This window comes from Rutidosis leptorrhynchoides, chromosome 9 (genome assembly GCF_046630445.1).
Source record: "Rutidosis leptorrhynchoides isolate AG116_Rl617_1_P2 chromosome 9, CSIRO_AGI_Rlap_v1, whole genome shotgun sequence".
In the NCBI taxonomy this organism is placed as follows: Eukaryota; Viridiplantae; Streptophyta; class Magnoliopsida; order Asterales; family Asteraceae; genus Rutidosis; species Rutidosis leptorrhynchoides.
In genome coordinates this window covers 121,644,301-121,652,650 of record NC_092341.1, presented here as the reverse complement: position 1 = coordinate 121,652,650, position 8,350 = coordinate 121,644,301, and the positions used below count along the sequence as shown (strand labels likewise).

At 33.1% G+C, this 8,350-nt stretch overlaps 1 non-coding gene across 1 annotated transcript; it reads left to right on the top strand.

Moving 5' to 3' along the window:
- Positions 1–4,264: 4,264 nt before the first annotated feature.
- On the top strand, positions 4,265–4,371 carry LOC139869485 (small nucleolar RNA R71). The gene has a single exon (XR_011766092.1). It is a non-coding gene; the product is annotated as a small nucleolar RNA R71 (small nucleolar RNA).
- Positions 4,372–8,350: the final 3,979 nt, after the last annotated feature.

The following is an 8,350-nucleotide window of genomic DNA, read 5'->3' as shown; positions in this document are numbered from 1 at the left end:
ATCCTCCAATTTAATGGACCATTCCTTCGGATTTGAACCTACGGTTTTTTCTAGAATACGTTTTAAAGCTCGGTTGGTATTTTCAACTTGTCCACTTGTTTGTGGATGATAAGCAGTGGAGATTTTATGAGTTACTCCATATCTTTAAAGAACTTTCTCAAGTTGATTATTACAGAAATGAGTTCCCCGATCACTTATTAAAGCTTTCGGTGTTCCAAACCTTGCAAAAATACGTTTTAAAAAGTTGACTACAACTCGTGCATCGTTAGTTGGGAGAGCTTGTGCTTCCGCCCATTTAGATACATAATCAATGGCTACGAGAATGTAGAGATTATTATGAGATTTTGGAAATGGACCCATAAAGTCAATACCCCAAATGTCAAATACTTCACATACTTGAATGACATTTTGTGGCATTTCATCACGTTGACTTATTTTTCTGGCCCTTTGACAAGCATCACAGGATTTGCAAAGAAGGTGAGCGTCTTTGTAAATTGTAGGCTAATAGAATCCAGCATCATAAACTTTTCTTGCTGTTAGTTGAGGCCCATAATGCCCTCCTGTTGGTCCTGTGTGACAATGGTTTAAAATTTTACTAGCTTCATCTCCAAATACACATCGGCGTATTATTCCATCGGGACAACTTTTAAACAAATGTGGATCTTCCCAAAAATAGTGTTTTATATCACTGAAGAATTTCTTTTGTTTTTGGTACGATAATCCTTTTTCAAGAAATCCACATAGTAAGTAGTTTGCATAGTCTGCAAACCATGGAATTTCATTATAATATATCTTCAATAGATATTCATCAGGAAAGTTGTCTTGTATGGCCGATTCATTTAGAACTTCTAATTCTGGATTTTCAAGACGAGAAAGATGATCAGCGGCGAGATTTTCTGCTCCTCTTTTATCTCGGATTTCAATATCGAACTCTTGTAAGAGTAAGATCCAACGGATTAATCTTGGTTTGGCATCTTGTTTCGAAAATAGGTATCTAAGAGCAGAATGGTCGGTATAGACCACCGTTTTTGCTAGAACGAGATATGAACGAAATTTGTCAAAAGCAAAGACAATAGCAAGGAGTTCTTTTTCAGTAGTTGTGTAATTTTTTTGTGCTCCTTGTAACGTCTTACTAGCATAATATATAGGTTGAAATCTTTTTTCAATCCTTTGTCATAAAACGGCTCCCATTGCAAAATCACTTGCATCGCACATTAGTTCAAACGGTAGATTCCAATTTGGTGTTATCATGATCGGCACATTAGTGAGTTTCTCTTTAAGAATATTAAAAAATTTGATGCATTCATCTGAAAAGATGAATGGAGCATCCTTTTCTAGGAGTTTATTCATAGGAGTGGCAATTTTAGAAAAATCTTTTATGAAACGTCGGTAAAAACCGGCATGCCCTAGAAAACTCCTAACTCCTCTAACATTGGTGGGATGTGGAAGTTTAGCAATTACATCTACTTTAGCTCTATCCACTTCAATTCCTTCTTTTGAAATTTTATGTCCAAGAACGATGCCTTCTTTAACCATGAAATGGCATTTCTCCCAATTAAGAACTAGATTTGATTGTTCACATCTAATAAGCATTCGTTCCAGATTAACTAGACATGATTCAAATGTATCACCGAAGACTGAAAAGTCATCCATGAAAACTTCCATGCATTCTTCTATCATGTCGTGAAAAATCGCCATCATGCACCTTTAGAAGGTTGCAGGGGCGTTGCAAAGTCCAAATGGCATGCGTTTGTAAGCAAAAGTACCATAAGGGCACGTGAATGTGGTTTTCTCTTGATCTTCGGGTGCTATTGGAATTTGAAAATATCCGGAAAATCCATCAAGAAAACAATAGTAACTATTTCCGGCTAATCTTTCCAATATTTGATCAATAAAAGGTAAGGAAAAGTGATCTTTTCTGGTGGCGTCATTTAATTTTCTATAATCAATACATACACGCCATCCTGTTACAGTCTTAGTAGGAATAAGCTCATTTTTTTCATTTGTAATTACAGTCATGCCACCCTTCTTAGGCACGCATTGAACTGGGCTTACCCATGGACTATCAGAAATTGAATAAATTAGACCTGCGTCTAGCAGTTTAATAATTTCTTTTTTAACTACATCTTGCATATTCGGATTTAGTCTTCGTTGGCGTTGCACATACGTTTTATGACCTTCTTCCATAAGGATTTTATGTGTGCAATACGAAGGACTTATTCCTTTAATATCATGAATCTTCTATGCAATGGCTGGTTTATGAGCTTTCAACACAGAAATGAGTTGTGATTTTTCATTTTCAGTAAGAGAAGACGATATTATTACAGGTAATTCAGATTCACCATGTAAATAAGCGTATTCCAAATGGTTTGGAAGTAGCTTTAACTCTAATGTTGGAGGTTCTTCTATCGATGATTTATATCGATATCTGTCTTCTTCTTTTAGCATTTGAATTTCTTCTGTTGTTGGTTCATATCCATTTGCTATTAATGTAGCTAACATTTCAGCTTCATCAATTTGTTCAGTTCCTTCTCCTAATGAACATTCTCCTGTTCCTTGTAATTCTGGAAATTCTTCTAATAATTCTGCATGTGAATCTATAGTTTGAATATAATAACATGTATCATCTGCAGATTGCGGTTGTTGCATTGCTCTATCAACTGAAAAGGTAACACTCTCGTACTCTATACTTAGGGTCAATTTCTTACCGAACACGTCTATCATTGCTTTAGCCGTGTTTAAGAATGGTCTTCCTAATATGAGAGGAACTTGAGAATCTTCTTCCATGTCCAGAACAACAAAATCTACTGAAAATACTAAAGTACCAACTTTAACTAGCATGTTCTCCATTATCCCTCTAGGATGTTTTATTGATCGATCGGCTAGTTGTATACTTATTCTGGTTGGTTTCAATTCTCTAAGGTCTAGTTTAGTGTATAGTGAATACGGCATTAAATTTATACTAGCACCTAAGTCTGCCAATGCTTCTATTGAACTAAGACTACCCAGAAAACATGGAATTGTGAAACTTCCTGGATCAGATAGTTTTTCTGGTATCTTATTCAACAGCACTGCTGAACAATTAGCATTCATAGTAACAGCCGAAAATTCTTCCATTTTCTTTCTATTTGAGATTAGATCTTTCAAGAATTTAGTATATCTAGGCATTCCTGAAATCACATCAATGAAAGGAAGATTTACATTTATCTGTTTAAACATATCTAAGAATTTGGATTGCTCGGCTTCAAGTTTCTCTTTTTTCATTTTACTCGGGTAAGGAAGTGGTGGTTGGTATGGTTTAACATAAGGTTTAGTCTTAACTGTGTTATCTTCATTAATGTTTTCAACTACCGGTTCTTTTTCCTTATCTTGATCAGGTTGTGGTTCTTGTGGAGTAGGAATAGCTTCATCAGAAGTTACAGGTGGTTTAAGTGTTGTACTACTTCTTGTGGTAATGGCTTTAGCTGTTTCATTCCGGGGGTTTGCATTTTTATCACTAGGTAGACTTCCCGGTTTTCTTTCACCTATTAACCTTGCTAGGTTACTTACTTCTTATTCCAAATTTTGAATAGAAGCTTGTTGATTTCTAAATGCTTGAGCATTTTGTTCATTAGTTTGTTTCTGAGATGTGAAAAACTGCGTTTGAGTTTCAGCTAGCTTTGTCATCATATCTTCTAAATTCGGCATTTTATCATCGGTTTGTGGTGGTTTGTTTTGAAAATTAGGTCTTTGCTGGTTGTAAGTATTGTTGGATACTTATTGATTGCTAGGACCTTGTTGGTTGTTGTATGGAATATTTTGATTATAATTCTGGTTTTGATTGTAGATAGGTCTTGGCGGTTGATAATTATTCTGATAATTATTTCCAGGCATTTGGTTTATGTATGAAATATTCTCTCTTTGTTCCATTGTTAGTTCAATACTAAGACAATCTTTTGTCAAATGTGGTCCTCCACACTGCTCACAACTAATTCGTATTGAGTGTATATCTTTAGTCATCTTTTCCATTCGTCTCTCGACAGCATCTAACTTTGCGGAAATGGAATCTAAGTCATGGCTAGAATCGGCTCTAGCTGCTTTAGATGATCTAACGATATCTTTTTCTTGGTGCCACTCATGTGAGTGGGAAGCTGTGTTATCAATAATTTTGTAAGCATCAGTTTCGGTTTTCTTCATAATAGAACCACCAGCTGCTATATCGATGTCTTTCCTTGTAGTGATGTCACATCCTTGGTAGAATATTTGTACTATTTGACAGGTGTCTAAACCATGTTGCGGACATCCTCTTAATAACTTTCCAAATCTTGTCCATGCCTCATATAGAGTTTCATTTGGCTTCTGTGTGAACGTAATAATTTCTCCTTGAAGTCTTACGGCTTTAGATGCGGGAAAGAATTGTTTAAGAAATTTTTCAACTAAAACGTCCCATGTATCAATCGCCCCTTCAGGTAACGATTCTAACCAATCTTTGGCTTCTCCCTTTAAAGTCCAGGGAAATAACATGAGATATATCTGTTCATCCTCTACTTCTCGGATTTTAAATAGAGTGCAGATCCTATTAAAGGTACGAAGATGTTCATTTGGATCTTCCTTCGGCGCACCACTAAATTGGCATTGATTAGTCACCATGTGAGGAATTTGTCCTTTGATTTCATAATCTGGCGCATTAATGTCAGGATGAGTAATTGCGTGACCTTGGCCAGTGCGTTTAGCTCTCATTCGGTCTTCCATACTTAAAGGTTCCAGATTCTCCATAATTGAATTTGTTGAATCGGAATCACTAGAGGATTTTGATTTAATGGTTCGTTCCTCAACAATCTCTGTTTGAATGATTGGTGGTTCCGGAGGAAAAATTAATGGTTCAGGATCTACGAATTGTCCCTGATTATTCCCCGGATTCTCAATTGTGAGGTCGGTTTCAAAAAATGGATTATCGGAAATTTGAATTGGAGTACTTGGTCGACTGGATGACGATTCTAAAGAAAAATCAACGGCGGTAATATTTGCTAGATGTCTTGATCTAGTTACAGGTGGTGAACGTACAAAAGGTGGTGAACGTCTTGCTCGGTGCATTCACTGAATATCCTATTAGTTTTTAAAAGGACAGAAAAAAAATTATATAAGTTATCCAATTAATAGACTTTTCTGATTTTGTCCACGTTTTGAATAGCCAAAAGATGCAGCAGAGGGGCAGGATTCGTTTGGTCTCAATATAATTGAGGACTGTTTGGCTCCAATAACCCGGTCTACGTACAGATCCAACTATTACTACGAACCAGAAAATTTTGATGTCTATCAATTTAACCACTTAAAATAAATTTTCGTAATTTTAAGAAATTTAGATAAGAAGTAGAAAAAAAATCTATGTCCTAAAACTAGAATAGCGAGAAATAAGAAAGAAAAAGAGCGCGTCGAAAAAGGTCGAAAAAATAAAAGGCGTCGAAAAATAAGAAAGAAAAAGAGTGACTTATAAAACTTAAAAATACTTGACTAACCCAACCTTGTTACTATCACTAACTTAAAATTATAATCGCAAATTGAGATTACTAATTGGAATGATAATTGATACATAGGTAAAAGGTGTCTAAAAAAATTAAAGCTTACAGGAAAAACTATATCCCAAATGGCAATATCTTAAAAAGGTACTAAAACTTAAAAAGGCGTTGCAAAATTCTAAAGCACCTAAATCTTAGTCCAAAGAAAAAGTACTTAACGGATTTTACGGCAAGGCCTAAAAATCTAGAAATAAAAATAACTATGGCAAAAACTATGAATTAAAACTAAATACGAGCGAAAAATACAAATATTACGCTAAAAACAATTAAAAAAATAAAATATAAAAATATACTAAAAGTTGTAAAAAGTACAATTTTTATAAAAATATTATTTTTATATTATTTATTTTATAAAACTATTAATTTTACAACTTAATTAAACTAATTTAACTAAATATAAAATAAATTAAAAACTAAAATTAAACTAAATAATAAAATATTAAAACCTAATTAGGGTTTATTAAATAATAATAATAATACACCGTAATAAATGCAGTTTTAGGGTTGCAGTTGGTGTGTCAGACACTCTCATGCGATCGCATGAGTTTATGCCTTCGGGCTCATGCGATCGCATGAGCTGAGGTTTTGGGCCAGGTTACGGGCTGCTACAGTAGCAGGCCCGAGTGTTTTTATATTTTTTTTTCTGTTTTGAATTTTCTGTTTTATATATTTATGTAATATATTTATATAAATTAAATAAAACTTATATTTTTATAAAATAAAGATAAAGAAACTTTTATAGAACTTAAATATTTAACAAACTCTTAAAAATATTTATATTTTTGTTTTCTTTTTATATTTTCGAATATTTAAAACGTATTTTTACAAAAACGTATTTTTTTTTATATGTGTGGCGTTTCGCTTCGGCGTTCCCCGGCAGCGGTGCCAAAAATACTTGATAGTTAAAGCTAAGGGGTATAAAATACTATTAAATTTTAGCAGAAAAATACTATTAAATACGATACAATTTTACACAAGATATTTATTTATTTATTTAATGGATATACTTAAACCTTGCTACAACACTTATAGGCAGTGTACCTAATCGTACAGTAGTGTAGTTTTTAGTAAGTCCGGTTCGTTCCACAGGAAATCTTTTAATCAAAGCTTAACGCTATATTAGTTTAATTTATAAAAATACGAATATATATATATATATATATATATATATATATATATATATATATAAGTAATATTATTATTTTAAAGGGGGGTTTTTACAGTTTAATAACCGGTTTATCGATTTTAAAACTTTAGTCGCAGTTAAAACCAAATGTAAAATATTAAATAAATAAAAGACTTAATTTAAAGCGTAAAGTAAATAACGATAATGAAATTGCGATAAATAAAAGTGTGATAAAATAAACTTGCGATAATTAAAAAGTACGATAATTAAAAGTGCAATTAAATTTAATACAATAACAAAAAATAAAAGTGCGATAATTAGAAGTGCAATTAAATATAAAATAAAGGAAATTAAATATGAAATAAAAGAATTATGCTTATTTAAACTTCCGTAATCATGATGTTTGACGTGTTGATTTTAGTTTTATGCCCATGGGTTAATTGTCCTTTATCCTGGATTATTTCATATGTCCGTCTGGTTTTTGTCCATAACAGTCCATCAGTCATAAATATAAAGTGCGAGTGTCCTCGTCAAATTATCCTTATACCCGAAGTTAAATATTCCAAATAATTGGGGACTTAAATTGTAACAAGATTTTAATACATTGTTTAAGAATTACACCAGGATGTCGACTGAGTGTAACCCAAGGTTTTAATACTTTGTTATCAATTATGCCAAGTGTCCTTGTACATAATTTCACCCCTGTTTTAATAATTCTCGTAGCTATTAATCCATTCCCGTGTCCGGTTAAATGAACGATTATTCGTACATATAAATACCCCGCCCATCGTGTCCGATCGAGTGTAAATGGTTATTTATAGGGATGCCCAATTTTAAATCTTTATATTAACATTAACAAACTATCATTTAGTTAAACAAATATAAAGCCCATTAATAGCCCATAGTCTAATTTCCACAAGTGTCGTTCTTTTGTCCAAACCCCAATTATGGTACAAAGCCCAATTACCCAATTTTAATATTTTTAGCCCAACATCATGATTACTTCGGATTAAATAAGCATAATAATAACTTAGCTACGAGACATTAAATTAAAAAGGTTGAACATAACTTACAATGATTAAAAATAGCGTAGCGTTACACGAACAGAATTTCGACTTACACCCTTACAACATTCGCTAACATACCCTTATTATTAGAATTAAAATTAAAATTAAAATATAAATATAAATATATACTACGTATGAATGAGGAGAAGAAAAAGATGTGTTTTGATGTTCACCAAGCTGCGAATTTTATAGGCATGTGGGCTGGAAAAGTGGCTCATGCGATCGCATGAGCTTTACCCTTCAAGGCCATGCGATCGCATGGCCAGCTGGAGAGGCTCACATGCCTTTATTTTTTCTGCCGACGGTTTTTAATAATATAATATATAATATATAAATAATTATAAGAATTATTTAAATATTATATTATATTTATGTGCATAGTTGACTTGTAATTTTTAGTCCGTTGCGTCAAGCGTTGAGAGTTGACTCTGGTCTCGGTTCCGGATTTTCGAACGTCCTTGCGTACAATTTAATATCTTGTACTTTGCGTTTTGAATCTTGTACTCTTGTAATTTTGAGACGTTTCTTATCAATAATTGGAACCTCTTTGATTGTCTTTTGTACTTTTGAGCTTTTTGGTTGTTTGCGTCTTCAATTCGTCG